The sequence below is a fragment of the Neopelma chrysocephalum genome, unplaced genomic scaffold (genome assembly GCF_003984885.1).
Source record: "Neopelma chrysocephalum unplaced genomic scaffold, ASM398488v2 Primary Assembly neopelma1_25, whole genome shotgun sequence".
NCBI classification, from domain to species: Eukaryota; Metazoa; Chordata; class Aves; order Passeriformes; family Pipridae; genus Neopelma; species Neopelma chrysocephalum.
In genome coordinates this window covers 9,113,635-9,131,186 of record NW_020897694.1, presented here as the reverse complement: position 1 = coordinate 9,131,186, position 17,552 = coordinate 9,113,635, and the positions used below count along the sequence as shown (strand labels likewise).

The 17,552-nt window shown below is 40.3% G+C and overlaps 1 protein-coding gene across 3 annotated transcripts in view; it reads right to left on the bottom strand.

Annotated features, from left to right (window-relative positions):
- FNDC3A (fibronectin type III domain containing 3A) overlaps positions 1–16,594 on the bottom strand; it is a 118,581-nt gene extending 101,987 nt beyond the window's left edge. The window contains exons 1-2 of one of the 3 annotated variants that reach the window (XM_027674364.1): positions 16,542–16,560; positions 6,750–6,985 (exon numbers count right to left, since the gene is read on the bottom strand). The gene's annotated coding sequence lies outside the window, so the exon portion shown is untranslated. Of the gene's footprint in view, positions 1–6,749; positions 6,986–16,385; positions 16,457–16,541 lie in introns of those variants that run through there. The other 2 variants (XM_027674362.1, XM_027674363.1) reach the window with 2 other exon arrangements.
- Between the last annotated feature and the right edge of the window lie 958 nt (positions 16,595–17,552).

Below are 17,552 nucleotides of genomic sequence, written 5' to 3'. Positions count from 1 at the left end.
AAACAAATTCTCCAGGCTACAGTCAGTCCCCAACACTTCTGCAGGTGGGCAGACGGCTGATGAAACTTACTTGGATCGTCTTTCTAGACGGCAAGTTTGATGATAAGCTTCCCAGGATATTATCCAATGACTGTTTAATGCACAATTAATACACAGCCTGGAAGCAGAGGTTAGAATCAAGGCATTGATTCCTGCTCCCACAAGTGCTAAAACCAGGCTTGCTCTTGGTGCCATTTCTTGGTCTTACAGCTCCAAATATTTTACAATGCTATCTAAAGCGTCACAGAGAGAAAGGTAATTCCAATACTCCAAGCAATAATGCAACACACTTCTGAACTAAGCTGGCTTCAATTTCCCCAGGTTTAAGTTGAATGCAGCTCGTTATTCCCAAGCCATGCTAATGACTAGTTTCTTATATCAGAAAGCACTAACTGCCTTTATCACACAAAATGACTTTTGACTGAATTCATAACTTATGATGCACTCAGTGCTATCACCATTTTTTGGGCATAAACCAAAATATGTCTATCAAACTGAACATCAGTGAGAACTAAACATAACTCAAACTGACTCCAATACAAACATCATTGCAACTTCTTCAGGTCTTCCAAGACAGGATTGCTCTGGACATGCCTAACATTTGGTCTCAGGTTCATTCATTGATAGAATCATCTAGATCGGAAAAGACCTTTAGGGTTATCAAGTCCAATTGTTAACCCAGCACAAACCAGTCTAGCACCAAACCACGTCCCAGAGCACCATGTCTACACATCTTTTAAATACCTCCGGGAATGGTGACTCACCCACTTCCCTGGGCACCCTGTTCCAATGCTTGACAACCCTTTTGGTGAAGAATTTTTTCCTACTATTCTATCCAAACTTCCTTTGGTGCAACTTGAGGCCTTGTTTTATCACTTGTTACCTGGGAGAAGAAGTCGACACCCACCTCACTACAACCTCCTTTCAGGTAGTTGTAGTGAGCAAGCCCAAAAAGTTCTATTGCCCTTGTCTAGACACATTCCAGCACCTCAATGTCTTTCTTGTAGGGAGGGGCCCAGAACTGGATGCAGGATTCAAGATGCAGCCTCACCAGTGCCAAGTACAGGGGGATGCTCACATACCGATCCTGCTGGCCGCACTACTTCTGATACAGGTCAGGATGCCATTGGCCTTCTTGGCCACCTGGGTACACTGCTGGATGTCGATCAGCACCCTCATGTTCTTTTCCAGAAAGCAGTTTTCCTTTTTTTTTTTCACAGGTGTTTAATGATTTGATTTTTATGAAAATTAGGTTTCCACAGGCACCTGAGTGCTTAGGTGGGTAGTCCACCTTTGTTACACAGCCTTCATGCCTTAACTGGGACACAGCTAAGCTCCATGTCTGGATTCAAGTGCTTGATTTATTCTGGAGACAAAGCATGCTGCTCATCGATAAACCCTGACAGGAGGTACTAGTAGTGTTATTCCTGACACCCTCTACAACAACAATAAAAGTGCTACCTGTCAGACTGTGTAATCAATCTAGGAAAAAAAATAAATCAATGTTTTCTTGACAATACAATATTAGATTTCTCTGCAATGTCACTGAACTAGTCTCGAAGACTAAAGGTTTAAACTTCACACCAATGTGGGTCTACACTACACGTTCATCAAAAGACTTTTCGCCATCAGTAGTCAAGAGGCAAGTCAGCACACATAATACGGTCAGACAGTAAGACGTGGTATGTCTACCCATTGCAGGGGCCTTTTTTTTTTACTATGAGAACAAAGAAAAATAGCAATTTGGAAAGAGAAAATTAGCACGTGGCAGAAGGAGAAGTCAGCTAAAATGGACAAAAGATTGGCATAAAGATAAGAAATGGTCAATAAACTTATCTTGGAAATAAATTATATCACATTCAATGCAAGGACCTCAAATGGCCGCAGACAGAGCCTTTAGAACAGCAGCTACCAGAAGCTTGCATTCAAGACTTCTGGAAGAGATCTACCTAGATCTTTGAAAATGACTTGCAAATCCCTTGGGTTCAGAGAAGGTCTCAGAGGTCTGGAAGAAAACAAGAAGTTTTGCATTAAATATTGTATTGTAAAAGGGCAAATTATTGTAAAAGGGTAAATGGGACAATATAAGCCTGTTAGCAAACAGGCCAAATAAAAATGAACGTCAACACTGGATGTTATTTGTAAGAATTAAAATAAAAGTAAAATCGATTGAAAAAGCTTGTCCAATTAACTTGATGCGAATCTTCTGGTGACGGACATTGCTGAAAAAGGTACTAATAAGTGAAGTGGAAAAACAATCTTAAAACCTTATTTGGCATTACACAACATTTCTCTTCAATAAAAACACTGAACAGATATTACACGGATTAAAACTGGACAGACAGTCCTTAAATATTAATAGAGTTGTTGAGCACATGAGTTTCCAATAGGAAGGGAGGTATCAATTCTTGGCTTCTCATTACAGAACATATTTTTAACCATGTTCGCAGAGGAAAAAAAAGAAAAAAAAAGAGAAAAAGAAAAAAGAAAAAAGGAAAAAGAAAAGAAAAAAGACAAAAGCAAAAAGAAAAGAAAAAAGGAAAAAGAAAAGAAAAAAAGAAAAAGAAAAAAGGAAAAAGGAAAGAGAAAAAGGAAAAAGGAAAGAAAAAAGAGAGGAAAAAGAAAAAAGAAAAGGAAGTCAAAAGAAAGTCTGGAAATGACAAACCATGACAGTGACAAGAGATTGAAGTTATTTCACTCCACTAAAATGGCATGAATAGCTTAAAAAGTTAGGCATAACAGAAGATTTTAGTACATAAAGGTAACACTATTCTTTCTAAAATAAAAAAGAATGAACTCAATCCTGTGAAGGGTTGATTCTGACAATGATAGAATAATAAAAATGAACAGCCTAACACAGGCTTGCCAAAAGGCTTCATCAGTTATATCAACAGGTCTACCTCCCTTAGCAATATGGAGGATATTTTCCCTGCCTCTGGCTGCAAATACCTACAATCTCTACTGGAATAACTTTACAAGCTTTTGTCTACAATTGACTGACTTAAAATTGTTGATAACTTTTCAAAGTGTAGTATGAGTGACAACTTCTTGAAAATATTGTTCCATATTAAAAATACCAAAAGCAAAATGTGCATACTGTAATTTCAGCTGTACTCCTCATAAAACTGCTCTGGATGATGTAACTGTCCTCCAACTCCACCTAGTTTCTGGATATACTCAGGGTTTAGTGAGGTCTTGGAAAGGGCATAAGAAAAGCAACTTGCATTTGGACAACACGTAAGATTCAGCCTACAGAACCCATACAAACAATTCACTAGCTTATTGTCAGGTTTCCTGCACCACTGAAAACTAACAGATGCAGCAGGCTTTAGAAGGGGCAAAATAACATGTGGGATAAACCTAAGGATTTATTAAAGGCCTACTCACTGCACCATTCTTGTGGACATACTAAAAGGGATCAGACAAGAAAGAGGACACATTAGATGAACAGAGAGGTAATTCACAGCACAGTTGCTAAGCACAGAAGCAGCTGAGAAGTAATTTGCTATTGGTGGTGCATTAAATGCATGGTTATTTAGAAATCTTACACTGATTCATGCACAGCAACAACTGCTGCATGAATAGCCATTTCATTTCTTGTCTTGCTACTGCATATACTGAACCAGTACCAGACACTCAAAGTATAGTTCAGGATTGCTAACTCAGCTGACACTGTTCCTTCAGAATCTGCACCGAGTCTGTCCTAGGATGAAAGGAAAGTACAGGGTCTCCTAAGAGTTTAACCAACATATGTAGGTTAATGCTTTGTATGAGATTGAAGTTGCAAACAACCTATTCCCCACTACCCCCACCCGAAATGCTAATAATTTTTCTTATCAACGTATGAATTTGAAAATACTTTAAAAAATTTTTCTGAAGGCTATCAAAGCTGAAACAAAGTGAGGACATCTAAATTTACTGGTTATGATTTGTTTAGACTCCAGGACTTATGGCTCAGGAACCTTTAAGGAATGGATTACACTAAAACGGCAAAAGGCTAAACAATGTTGAGGCTCAAAAACCATGTACCATTCCACAGTTCAGCAAGCAAGTTTGCCTTCTTGAACAGTAATGACAATTTAACTCAATTCTTAAATGCCTTCAGATTTGGGCCTTTGATGTTTCTGTGGCATTACTCTCATGTTGTAAAGCATAATACAATTCTGCTTTTTAGTCAGTTGTTTATTAAGGGTTAAGGAGTATTGTAAGGCTGAGATCATTGGGCAGTGCATTCAGTGCATTTCCTCTGCACATGCAAAGGATCAGCGTTCCACATCTCCAAGAGACTAGCAGCTGATCTTAAGAATAGTCTCTGAAAAATACATCAGCATTAAATCAGCTGGATCACCAAGGTAAAACAACATGAGTCAGCAGCACATGTCCTGGGAGGAACGAAGGCTAACAGCATACGGGGCTGTATTTGCAGAGAAGCACAGCTGAAGGGCTGAGGGAGGAGGCAATTATTCCCCACTACTCAGCAGTAATAAGGTGGAATCTGAATACCATATTTGGTTTTGCTCTTCCCAGCCACCTCCTCCTCCCCAGTATGAGATGCCATGAAGATTGTTACTGGGCTTAGGCCCATGAAAGACAAGGAGAAGCTAAGAGCATTAGGCTAGCCAGGGGTCACCTAGCTAGATCCCACTACCTGAAAGGATGCTTGTTGAGAGCCTTAAACTAAACTCCTCTTGGAGGCAATGCTGCAAAAGTACAATAAGTGTTCGGACAAGACTCTCAGGCACATGGTGTTATTCTTGGGGTGTCCTGTGCAGAGCCAGGAGTTGGACTCTATGATCATGATGGGTCCCTTCCAACTCAGCATATCCTATGATTTTATGACAGGCACATGCTGTACCATTGGAAATTCTGCCTGGCCATAAGGAAAAAAAAAAGACATCTTCACAGTGAGAGAGGTGTAGCACTGCCCTATGTTGCCTGAGAGGCTGCAAAAATCTTAATCCTGTAGATCACCAGTCTACAAAGAGGGGTAAATGCACCCCAGCACAAGTCAAAGGCCTTGGAGTGTGAGAAGAAAATATTTTTTGTCACTGAAAAAAACCCCTTTTAAATAGTGGTTTTCATCTTTATCTTATCCTTTATTTTTTTTCTATGTGTATGCTTTATAGTGTACATATATTAGTAGAATAGCATATGCATATAATTAAAAATTGACATATATTGGAAGCGCACACTCAAAACATCTTTACTGATGGGGTGGGTACATGATCAAAAAATTTGGAGACCGGTGCTGTAGAAAATCAAAACCTGACTATGCAAGGTCCTGACAAAGGGCTGAAGCAGGCAATCTCCAAAGGCCCTGTCAAGCAAAATTCTTCCACGAATTCCAGAATATTAGTCAATCAAAATACAACACATAATGCCAAAGTTAAATGGTTTTCAGTAGATTGGAACCCAGAGAAAGGACACTAGTTTGCCTCCGAGCTCTAAAAGCTGCCAGATTCTCAATTCAAATTTCAAAGTAACAAGGACAACACTAACCAATACTCAAACTTTGGAAGACATACCCATAACTGTTTATAACAGAATTACTTTATTATCTGGCCTTTCTCCTAATAAGAGGAAGAAGGCTGCATTAGAGGATAGCTATGAATTAAAAAGTTGTACTTCTGTATTAAACATCCTACACAAGCAGGATTTCCATTTTGGTTGGGCTGCAGGCACTACTCTGATAAATGTAGTGACAGCTAATAATAATGCTGTGTACAAGAAAAACATATGGACCACTCCTTTCCTAGAGATTCACTGCTTCTGGTTATTGAGTTTGATATGAAGTATAATTGTTTTTCCCAGCACTGGAAGACTTACAAAGCCACACTCCACAATAGTATCTCTGGTGCCTACTGAAGGAGAAACTCACATTGCTGTTTTTTCCTCAGTTTTTGTGATTTACAGAACGTTGCTTCTCTACCTACCTACTTACTATCACAATCCTTACAGCAACTTAATACTCTTTCTCATTCTAATTCTGTCAAATTTGGTTAACAGACACAAACTTTTATCATTACTGAGAGCTGTTAAAAGGAGCCTTGACCCTACACAACACAAGGACAAAAGTTTAAGTAGGAACAAGACAAAAGCACCTAACATAGAACAGCACAGTGTAAGAAACAGGCTTAATGAGATCAAAACTAAATGTTTCCAAACTGTATATTGTTATTACATAAGAAGTGATAAAACCAGGGTTATCCTGAAGTTTCATACATGCTTCAACCTGTCATACTACAGCTGCCAATTCAAGGTTGTCATAAGGTGTGTTTTTCCAGTGAGTTCAGTACAGCAGAGCAGGTGTGCATTCCTTCTTCACCTGGGTCTTCCCGCAGCTATGCTCCCCCAGGAACCACAGGCAAGGCTCATCCTCCAGTCCAGATAACTTCCAGTAAGAAGGAAAGGTTTCTCTGAACAGGAGACAGCACTTCCCAGGTTTTGCCAAAGACCAAGGAATGAATGTACAGAACCTAAAAGACCATAAAACCATCACCCAATCCTAATGCAGGAAATGCTTTGATTCTGCCTTCTTCAATATGAAGGCAGCAGGTGCACTTGAAAAACAAATATCTTTCAAACAGGTGAAGCAATAAAGCCCTAATTTTATATCGACTAGAGCCTCACATCTGAGTGACTCCTCAAGAAGATGCAAGCTACTATTTAAACTTTTCCTATGACTGAAACATTTATAAGTGAGTACTCACCTTGTCCATTCTTTGGTGGCTACTGTGAGATAAATTCTTTATTATTTCCTAGAGTCCTTAAAACATATCTCCTTCTTGACAATTTCAGACTTGTAAAAATTACTATCATAATTACTTCCTATCTCTAAATTGGCCATCCAGTTCAGAAGTTATCAGATAAGAGTGGACCGATACAAGTGCCCAAGATGTACAAATATGCTAAAATAAGGAAAATTCTAGAATATTCCAATGCAGTCCTAGGGTGAAGAGGAGAGAACAAAGAATATACAACAGATGTTAGTCATATCACTTAATGCAGTACTGGAAAAAGCTCAGATAGAATGATGCAGCTGGCGTAGAAATGTATTAGAATATAATTACCCAGAGATCCATAAGGTTGTAGCTGAGCTATTAAAAGTTATGAAGCATGCTGAAGAGTTTTGTGTTTTTAAGAATCAGAACTGAGCAGATACATTTACCACATTCTAGTCACACAGTTTCAGATGTGGCAATTACAGTACACTAGCTTTTTCTTTTCAGTTCTGAACTAATTATTTCAATTAATATGCAATTTATTTAAAATATATGATTTGTTCCCAATAAAGTATTTTTCCTGTTTTAGAAGTGTTTCCTGGGACACTTGATAAAACATTTTCCAACAGAACAGAGAAGTGTTATTTTTTGTTAGAAGAAAGGTGTTCTGGGGACCATTTCTCTTTCACTAATTTGACAATCCCCTTTTAAGTACAGTGAAACTGAAATGGCTATTCCCTTCAGTGCTGGTCATGATACAAAATTGCAGATAGACAATACAGGAAAATTATAAAAAGTATAGTTTCATAAAGTAAAGCGACAAAGTCAGAGTCGGACATTCACTTAAAAGTGAAGATATGCTAAATGTTTTAATAAGCACTGGAACTCCCTATTGAAAAAAGAATCTACAACACATGCCATAAATACGGAAATACTTCAGCTGTAGCTCTCAAGTGTTGTCACACTCACTCAACATGATTCTCCAAGTCTGAGAAACTTGATACACAACTCTGTACATACTATATTACCACTAGAAGTTGAACACCAGAAGTTGTAAAATTAATGCAATACTCTTATGAAGGAAACATTGATTGATGAGCAAATGCAAGTTGCACATGAACAGCCAAAACAGTTACCGGATCTAACTCACACCCAACAGTCAACATCTGATCTACTCAAAGCAAGAATGGCCAAGCCACACAATGGCAAACCTTAGCACTGCAGGAGTTAAGCGTGCTATAGTAAACTAATACTTACTTCAGGCTACCTTCATACTTCAGGATATGAACCACAATGATTTAGGAGCAGTTTCAAATGCAGTTCATGCATTCATGTCCTGGGTACTATAACCTATATGGGAATGCATAGTAGACAATTGGAAATGCTCCAGCTGTTCAAGTTTAATGCATTTGTATTTATGAGCCAGCAGTTTTTGAATCTGAGCCAAAGAGGCTAAGTTGTTAATAGTAGTTGATGTAGAAAACTAAACTTTTGAAGGTGAAGAGTATATAGAGAAGAACTAGACACTGATAAACCAGTCATCCATAAAGGCACAATATGTTCATGGCACTTACCACCTCAGCTTGTCCAGCACAAGTGTTAAATGCTTGACTGTACACAGCGAGACCAGTGCAACTGAGACTACTTGAAAACACCCCATTCTGGTTTTAAATGTTATTATTATTAGATTATAAAAAAAAAAACATTCACAGTCCTATCTGGATGAAGTACATATAATTTGAAGCCATTGCATAAGGAAAATTCAGTGCTTTCCAACTATTTGCCCATCTCTCTTATACCTTCAAAGAAGTCTAAACTGGTTCTGTAACTTTTAGTAAGCGGTAAGTGCAACCCTACCACAAATCAGAATTACTTGGAACTAATTTGATAGTGTACATTTTACAATTAATGAGTAAACTGTCAGTGCTAGGTGCAAACTTACACCTAGTCTTTAGCAGGTACATTAATCCAATGCACTGACACACACTGAGAGCAATACTGTGGCCTCCTTTGTCTTAGAGAACAACTTTCGTTCAGATTCTCTTGGGACTCATCCGCAAAAAGAAATGAGGAGAGTGAACTGCATAGTGTATTTTTTCCACCGCTTTGAAAGATCTGCAATGCAATTCCACTTTATTTATGCTACATTGATCTGAACTATGGGACTTTTGTGTTTTATACTCTTGTTACTCTCAAGAACTTCCTTAAAGCCTCCTAGTTTTATACCAGCTAAATTAGGTTCTTCTAAGCTTCTGCCAGGACTGGATTTCCTTCAGTTTGTTTTCTGAAAATCACATGGCTTCAAAACCAACTTGGCCTTTCCCAGTTAACTGTTACTCTTGCCTTCATTTCTGCTTAACAACATGCTTATTTTTTGAGAAAACAAGCAAATTCAATGCCAAGAAACAAGCTACTTCCCCATTTGTTATTGACTCCCCCTTTTCAGAGGCTATGAGTAACAAGGACAAATTTCCAAAATAATTTTTCATATGATTCCTTTAAGGCAAACTAAAAACATAGATATATTTTTATTAATGCCTGCAACTGGTCAGTGAGATAAATTTATTGCAGAGACAGCTGCCAGTGTTGGAGCTACAAAGAGTGCATGATTCAAGCAGAACAAGCAGCTTTTAAAGAACTCTTACGAAACAGCTTTTTTCTGTTCTTTTCAAAAAATGGAAACTGCTATCCAAATGCAAGATGACATAGGATTGATGAGGCTACATGTCTAAGAGATTTAAAAATTCATCTCCACTGATTCTTTTTGGAAAACCTGTAGGTCTTGCTTCCATAAGGAATAAGACAACAGCACAAAACATGACAAATCAAGACAGGCATATGGAAACTACTTCTCAAGAGCAAAAATCCACCAAAACGGAAGGTCTTTTGAGGCCTAACAAACACATTTGAAGGGTGTTCTTTTATCAAGACTTTAAACTGCTCTGCTCCAAGTCAGTTCTGCTTAATTGTCCCAGCAGCTCCCACTTGTACCACTGCAAGCAACTGGTCAACAAAGTGAATTAAACTGTAGCACTGATGAAGTTTAAAACGAATCATATAAAAACTGGTTAGTTTTAACATAGAACAGCTTTCTCATCAATTTCCCTTTTTGCAAATACACAAATGAATGCCAAGCACAGGAATAAACCGAGATGATGTGCTTCGAGAGGAATTGCCAGCGTCAATGCATAGCATTCATGAAGCTACAGACCATGACAGTAAAGAAGGTCAAGAGGCATTGACAATGCCAGGTGCTTCACTTTCCTAATATTAAACGTACCCACAATGGTACTGAAGCAGTTACTTGTATGCCACAGAAAAAAAAATAAATAAAGCAGAGCAGTCAAACAGCACCTCAACCTGAATGCAACTCTTGGAAGACTGAATGTGCTATTCATGCAACAGTTCTCCAGTGGAGGAGTGTCTGCAACTACTGAAGGGGAAGACAAGCAAAACAATAGCAGGTTTCTCCGATGATATCAGCACTCTCTTCTCCCACATTCCACACCATCCTCCAAGAAAAATATTAGTCAGTCAAAACACCATGGGACCAACTAGTTGGATTGCCCAATCAAATCAAGAGGACAAAGCTGCTCTCAGCTTTCTCTTTTACACGTGAAGTTGCAATAGTTGTCAATTTGTTAACAACAATACAGCCACAAAAATCAGAAACTGATCCATTTGGAGCTTATTGCCATGATGTACACAATTAAATGTACTGGGGTATTTTTAAGATCTATTGCTTGATGTACGGTAACTTATCCTCACCATTGAAATGTCACCATTCAGTGGAATGTGCGTACATACCAATATTATTATATGTGGACAGTGAAGTCATTAGCATGCCTGAAGAAGGTAAAACAAATTATATTTCAGCTGCACCTAAGAGTGTTCATTGCCAACAGTCACTACTCACTTCCACAGCTTCTTTTAGCCCTAATTTCTTAGTACGTAATTTCAACACCTTCAATCTACTTTCATACTAGACTAAATAGGTAAATAATTGTCTTAAAATATGGTCTTCCCCATTTACATTTTTAATAGAATCTATAGGATTTCCAGAGGTATGGTAGCTCTTGTGGCTTATAACATTTATTCCTAGTGGAGAAAGTCCTCTAACAGCCTATCAATATGTATTTTGAAATATTAATGAATTGTTATAGTCATGGTTCTCACTGCCAAGGCATTAATTTCAATCACCAAAGTTCATGTTAAACCTTCTTCTCCATTCAATTTTTGCTTACAGATTAGTTTCCAGCCACATGCACACTTTTTGCAGATCATTACTACTTGATTTGCTATCACTATCTAAAATGTGTTCCTTTGCCACAAAGTAAAATTAATCCACTTGCTATTCTGTTGCTTATGTCTACATTTCCTTCTGTCAAGTCATCTAGTAGATACAGTTCTTCCAGTTAAAAGGACAACAAACCCCGAAAAACAAAACCCTGCAGTTTGAAAACTGGAAGTTAGAGAAGAATTTGTTTTATAATCAAAGGCGTAAGATATAGTATTAAGTATGCTATGTTAGCAAGGGGAAATGAGACAACAGCTTGACAGCAGCCCATGCTTGTAGGATCCTGCACACCACAGACATTGGATCTGTACACTGGGGAAACTCCATCCCATGTACAAGGAAGTATTTACACTTGCGAACTACAGAGGTTTTTTTACTTTTTACTGCAGGTAACAGTAAAGCTCTAGGTTTGCTAAATTGCACTTCAAATTACTCAAAATCAAAAGCCATTAAGAACTGAGCATCACAGATTTACATGCAACAAAGGTACAAAATAAATCCAAAGTAAATTCAAAAACAACTGTCATGAAGAAGGTAAAGTTAACATTTGTGTCCCGCATATTCTTTTTCCCTCCCAATTACAGAATAGAGTTACTATCTATTCACACCTGTCACAGTACAAATCCTTTTGGACCTTGTCACTTTCCCTGAGGACAATTTCCCAGACTTTGTTAAATAGATTTTTCAAAACATGGAGGACATTGGTTCAATTTAGTGAATTTTCATAGTTTTGAAACGATATTTCTTGACACTATATTATAGAAGCCTGTATGTTGCCAGAAAGTAAAAGGGCTTGTTTTAGTCCTTCTGGAAAGCAGAAGGCATTTATTTCATCTTACAAAGTGCTGTGCTTCTCTTACTAATGGATAATAAAAATTAGCTCTACTGGTAACACTGGGATTGAAAACTTCTGGATAATTTCATTTTTGACAACTCTTTATGCCCCAAGTAATTAAATATATAATAAGGTACAACACTTTCCATTGCCTATAAATGCAGAAGTTTTGCAGCTTATCTTTTCATCTGTCCTAAATGCTTTGGAACAGTTCTGGAAGCAAAGCTGGGGTGAGGTACACTATAGGCACATTCAGTGCTCCCATTCAACTTCTGCAAACTGCTATTGGGATGGTGTTTGACACCCAAGATACTAAACTGAAAGAGTGGGTATCAATATTAACCTAGGTGATGTTTTGACTGCAGAACAGCATGAGCAGAAGGTCCACACATCTTGAAAAAGCAAAAACTTAAAGGGAGACAAAAATCTAAATTATATTAAGCAAACTGGTAGATACATAGGTAGGTCTGGTGAGGCTGAGGCCAACACGTGTGCTCGCCCAGACACAAATGGTAAAAGTTTATTTGGAGCCATGAATACAAAGAGGGCAAAGTATGCCCAGTCTAACTCAACTTGAAAAGTGCTGTGAAGACACCACTAATGAATATGGTGTTAAAGTTTTAATAAAGTGTTTGGAAAACACAAGGATATTCCACTACTGAGGTACTACAATTCTGAAAACAAAAGCATTCTAAATCAATATATCAAAGAAGAGTAGTAACACAGTCCTCTACACAACTGTGCCATCAAAGTGAAGACCAACAGTCTACACAGCATGTATTGAAACCGAAACAGACTATCAACACAACCAAGAACAGGTGCATAACGTAGCAAGTGAGTATAAAAAGAGTCCAGTGTGAAAGCAACAGCTAAAAATTCTATTTAATTATTGACAAAAGAGCATAGCAAATTCCATCCTAATTTTGCATTTTGTTAGGGTCCTCTATGACAGGTTAGCAAAAAAGTCTGAAGATTTTTCAGTGGTTACAGGCTCAAGAGTATTGAGCAGCTGGAATGGGATGAGATCTCTGGGGGGCAAACAGAACAACTTAAAAAATATTTGTTCCATCTGAAACTAAAGGTTAATTAATTGGAATGATTAAAGATGACAATCTACAAGAAACATGTAATAGTATTAAGTGTTACAGACACTTTCTAAACATCCTGCTACCTCATCAGCCCTACAAAATACAGACCTCGGGATGACAATCCAAAATATTACTGAACATAAACAAAACCATTAAACCTCATGGATAGACAAGTTTAAGAAAAAGGCTGATAGTGTTCTTCCATTGGCATCAAGTGAACATCAGCATTAAGGAAGCTCAAAGTTTACTGCATATGTCAAAGAACGAGCAAAAAAATGGTCATTTCTGTAGCTCAGGAAACATTGGCCCCATGAGCAAAATAAACATTGTTTGTGTTTGCTGAACAGAAAAAGCAGCAGTGTACTCATTCCAAACTATTATCGCTTTCCTGAGATACAGACTGTATCTTTTAGTTAAGCTAAAGAGTTGACAACCCAAGTCAAATCTATTTTTACTTAGATCTGGTCCTACAGGAAAACCAATGGCTCACAACTGAACTCGTGCACTATAAATTGCAGCCAAGTTGAATTTTGCTACAGATTGCCTGGAATTTCCCCAAGGCAACAGTCTTAAAGAAATTAATGATAAAATCTAGAAGTGTTACTGACACCTATAACAGAGATGAAAATGGCATGTTACTTGTAGATATTTTAGCAGAGATTTAACTAGAAATCCCATAAAGACTAGAAGGTGGAGTTGAAAAAAAGGTACAAAGTTGCTGGAGAGAGGTAAGAATTCTTCGGGTTCCAGGATACACTGACAAGAAATATCAATGGCTGCAGACAACAACTCTGTCTGGGAAGTGGGCCTGCATCCTCACAAAAACCATCTTCTCTAGTGTCTCTCTGTCTGGGAATGAACAAGACTGCATGTTTGCCAGTTCCACCCAAAAAGGGGACTGGACTGGATTACAGGATTTGCTAGAGGTATCAATGGACAATCGCACTTAACACCTTCCAAGTATTTAGTATTTCTAGAGATGAATGCATTTACAATAGGACACACTATTTCAGAAGTGACCTGCCAGCAAGGTAAATCAGTGCATTGCCTAAAAGCATTTAGAAGTTAAAACCATTTATGAGAAAGTATTTACGAAGGTGAAAAATTGTACCTCTCCTAAAGTCAGGCTTTAAGAGTTGTGCTTCCCAGTAAGTCCTAAGACAGAACACTGCAGAAGCATGTTCAGTTAAGTAGTTAAAGCTGCCATAACAATTATGAAGGATATCCTTGAGGTATTTTGAGCCAAAATGATTATCAGCATAACACTGAGTTAGCCAACGTAGGTCCGAATTCAAGTGAAAATAAATGGTCACAAGGCAAAGAATAACAAAGAAAAGCATCCCAATATCCACAGGACCCACAGCCAAAGCAAGTGACTTATTAGTCCAAATCATAATTCAAGTTTCTGCAATTTCATTACATTGTTGCCTATAAAAATCTAAAGCTTCTGAGTTTTAAGTTCACAAACTAGTAGAAACCCCAACTTGAAAAAGGTAGAAATGCCACTAATGAACTGAAATCAGGTAACTTAAGTGTTGGGTACAATGACCTGAGACTCATGTAATTCCTACATCTAGAGCTTGTCATACAGCAAAAAGCCTCTGAAGATTTCCATCTGCCCTGCAAAAAAACTCTGTGACACTCATCTAATTCTGTCTTAATCTTACCATCTACAGCAGTCAGGCTGAGACTCTGCTCAAAGCAGATTGCTCTCGTCCTGACCAAGAGACCTAAGCAACTGATCACTGAGTCCTGGCCTTTCTGAGGACAAGGATCTGTGTTTCTCTTAACCAAGGCTTCATCTGCCAAAAATCAGAATCCAATGCCCCAGTGTAACTGATACAGCACATAAATTTTCTCCCTCAAAATCACCAGAAAAACCATTCTAGTGTAGTTTGTCAAAACAAGTCCCAGATTCAATACATATGCGTCAAGATGACTTGTGTACACTCTGTACACAGAGTGAACCTAAAACTAGATGCTGTGTTGATCAGCACCCTTCCTGCTCCCTCATGCTTAGTAGAAACACCAGCTGTTACGAACTCTATCCAATTTGCAACATCAAGTAGTACAGAAACTCAGCTACTTCCATCTTTCACGCACAGCTTTCTCCCTACCTGAAAGCTTGCTACTTCCCCATTCATCATGTGATTAAATTTCATAATTATTTGAGACCATTTCCTTAAAAAGTAAAAAAAAAGAGGCAGAAAAAAAGTAACTGATTGTCCTTTCTGAATTTTAAGGACCATTGAATTGCTGTGATTTTGTGTTGCTATTTTACAACACAGAAAATAAACACATCTGTGGATGCAGGTTCACATCATGGCTACAGTTAAATTTCTACGCTGTGTAAAGCAGAAGGTTCCCTATTGCCATAACAACAAAATAGCTTCTTTTAAGCAGAAAGCTGAGCAGGACTGGGTCCTATAGCTTCTAAGACAGAAGCCACCAAGTATTTAGCAGCAAAAAATTGTGAAATTTTAAGGTTCCACAATACTTTAAGACATTAATAATCAGATATGTATTTGATCAAATGCAGACTTAAATTCTAAAAACAAATTACTTCATGACGTGAAATGTTCTGGAATAACATTTACAGCCAACGTGGCTTATAAAATTGCCTTTGACAGGGTTAAACTAATGACTAACGCATCTTGAGGTGCCGGTCATAGCGTCTGCTCCTACCCAATGTATTTATTTTCCCTTGTTTCTGCTGCCTATTTTCTCCACTTTGGACAATAAAAATCAGCTGAAAAGTTTCATTTTTGCTATTAGTTGTTTTCACTTTCTAAGTTGCCTAGAAGCAACGAAAAGTTTCTGTTTAGGTTAGAACCAATCTTGGGCGATGCTCGGGGAGGGAGGAATCGGGCGTAAATCTCGCTGAAAGAATAATGCCTCTGCCAGCACTCGGCGAGATGATTACCGTGTTTTCGGGAAGATTGTTTTACCTACACACAGAAGCTCAATCCCTTTAGCTGGGAGTTCCGAGGAAGCCTTTACGGCTTAGCAGAACAACAACAACAACAACGAGAAAGAGGTGTTGAACAGCACCACTTCCTTCTCCTCCCCGCCTGTCACAGCCGGCTCAGCTGTTCTGGTCGCGCTCCGCATCTGCTTCTTTCTCCTGCTCCACCATCGCCTCCTCCCGCGGCCGCCCGGCGCTGACAGCGGGTCGATCCCACCGCCCCGGCCGGCACAGGCATCTCCGAGCAGGGACGGAGACACAAAGTTTCTTTCGCGGGGCTCCGCCGGCAGGACCGGCTCCCCAGTGCTCCCTGGGCAAGCGCGGGCAGCGCCGCTCCTCAGGCACCGCGGGCAGGTATCGGCGCTGCCCTGGTCCCCTCGCACCCCTCCAGCCGCCCCGCCGAGGGGAAGGGAGCGGTTCGCCAGCAGCGCCTACTCACCGCCATGGCCCCGCGGCTCTCCCGGCTAACGGTCCGCGATCCGCCGCCAGCGGGCAGCGGCGCCGGGGCGGGCAGCGCCGGGGGGGAGGTCCCGATGGCTCAGCCCAGGCTAGGGGCGGCGCTTCCCCCACCCCTTTGCCCGCCTACTCGACGTACCTGTGGACCGGCCGCCGCCGCCACTCCGCCGCCGTCTCTTCCTCACCTCCCCCCACCTGTCACTGCCTCCTGCCGCCGCCGCCGCAGCCGCCGCCGCTGCCGCTGCCACCGCCCCCGCCCCCGCCCCGCCGCCTCAGCGTTGTCCGCCACCTCACCCGGCGGCGCGCGGCCGCCATCTTTGGGGAGGCCTGGGGGGGGCCGCGAGGGGGGAGTTGGCTCCGGCGCGCAGGGCGCCTGCGCAGAAACCTCCCGCGGGGAGGTGTCTGTCGGAGGGAGGGGCGGTGAGAGATCGGAAGGCGGGGCTTGTGGATCGCGGGGCGGGGCCGGAGCGGAGGGGGCGGGGCGTGCGGGAGGGCATCAAGGGAGGCAAGGGTCGGGTGCCGAGTCTGGGTCTTGGGCCTGTTTTGTGGTCTGGGTCTGTGGTCTGAGATCTGGGGTCTGCGGTCAGGGCTGCACGTGGGCCTTGCCTGTGGCCCTGGTACTGGGGCATGTGGTCTGGGCTTGCTTGTGTAAGCGCTGCTCAGCAATAACGAAAACACCTGTATATTAATCAACCCTGTGTTCACTACAAATCCAAAACACAGCCCCATACTAGCCACTGTGAAGAAAATGAACTCTACCCCAGCCAAACCCGGCACATTCCACGCTTTATGCCATACCATTTACATCATGCCCAGGTCCCACACTATTCAGCACAACTTTAACCATCCTCCTTCTTCCTGTACTTTGATATAATACACAGATGTCATTCCTTTAGTCAATGGACCACCCTTGTAAAATGTCCATTAAATGGCCACAAAGGCCCATGAAATGTCTTTTGAGTTCATTTATTCCATGAGTTTGGGTTCAATCAGTTATGGTGGTCAATCAGGACAGGAGAAGTGGTGTGTTGTGTGGAGTTACTGGGCGGCAAAGTCAGCTCATGTCGAGTCACTGATGCACTGCTTCTTGTAAGGCTTCTCTTCCATTGGTTTGGGTGGTTCCTGCTGTGATATTTCCTGTAACATGCAA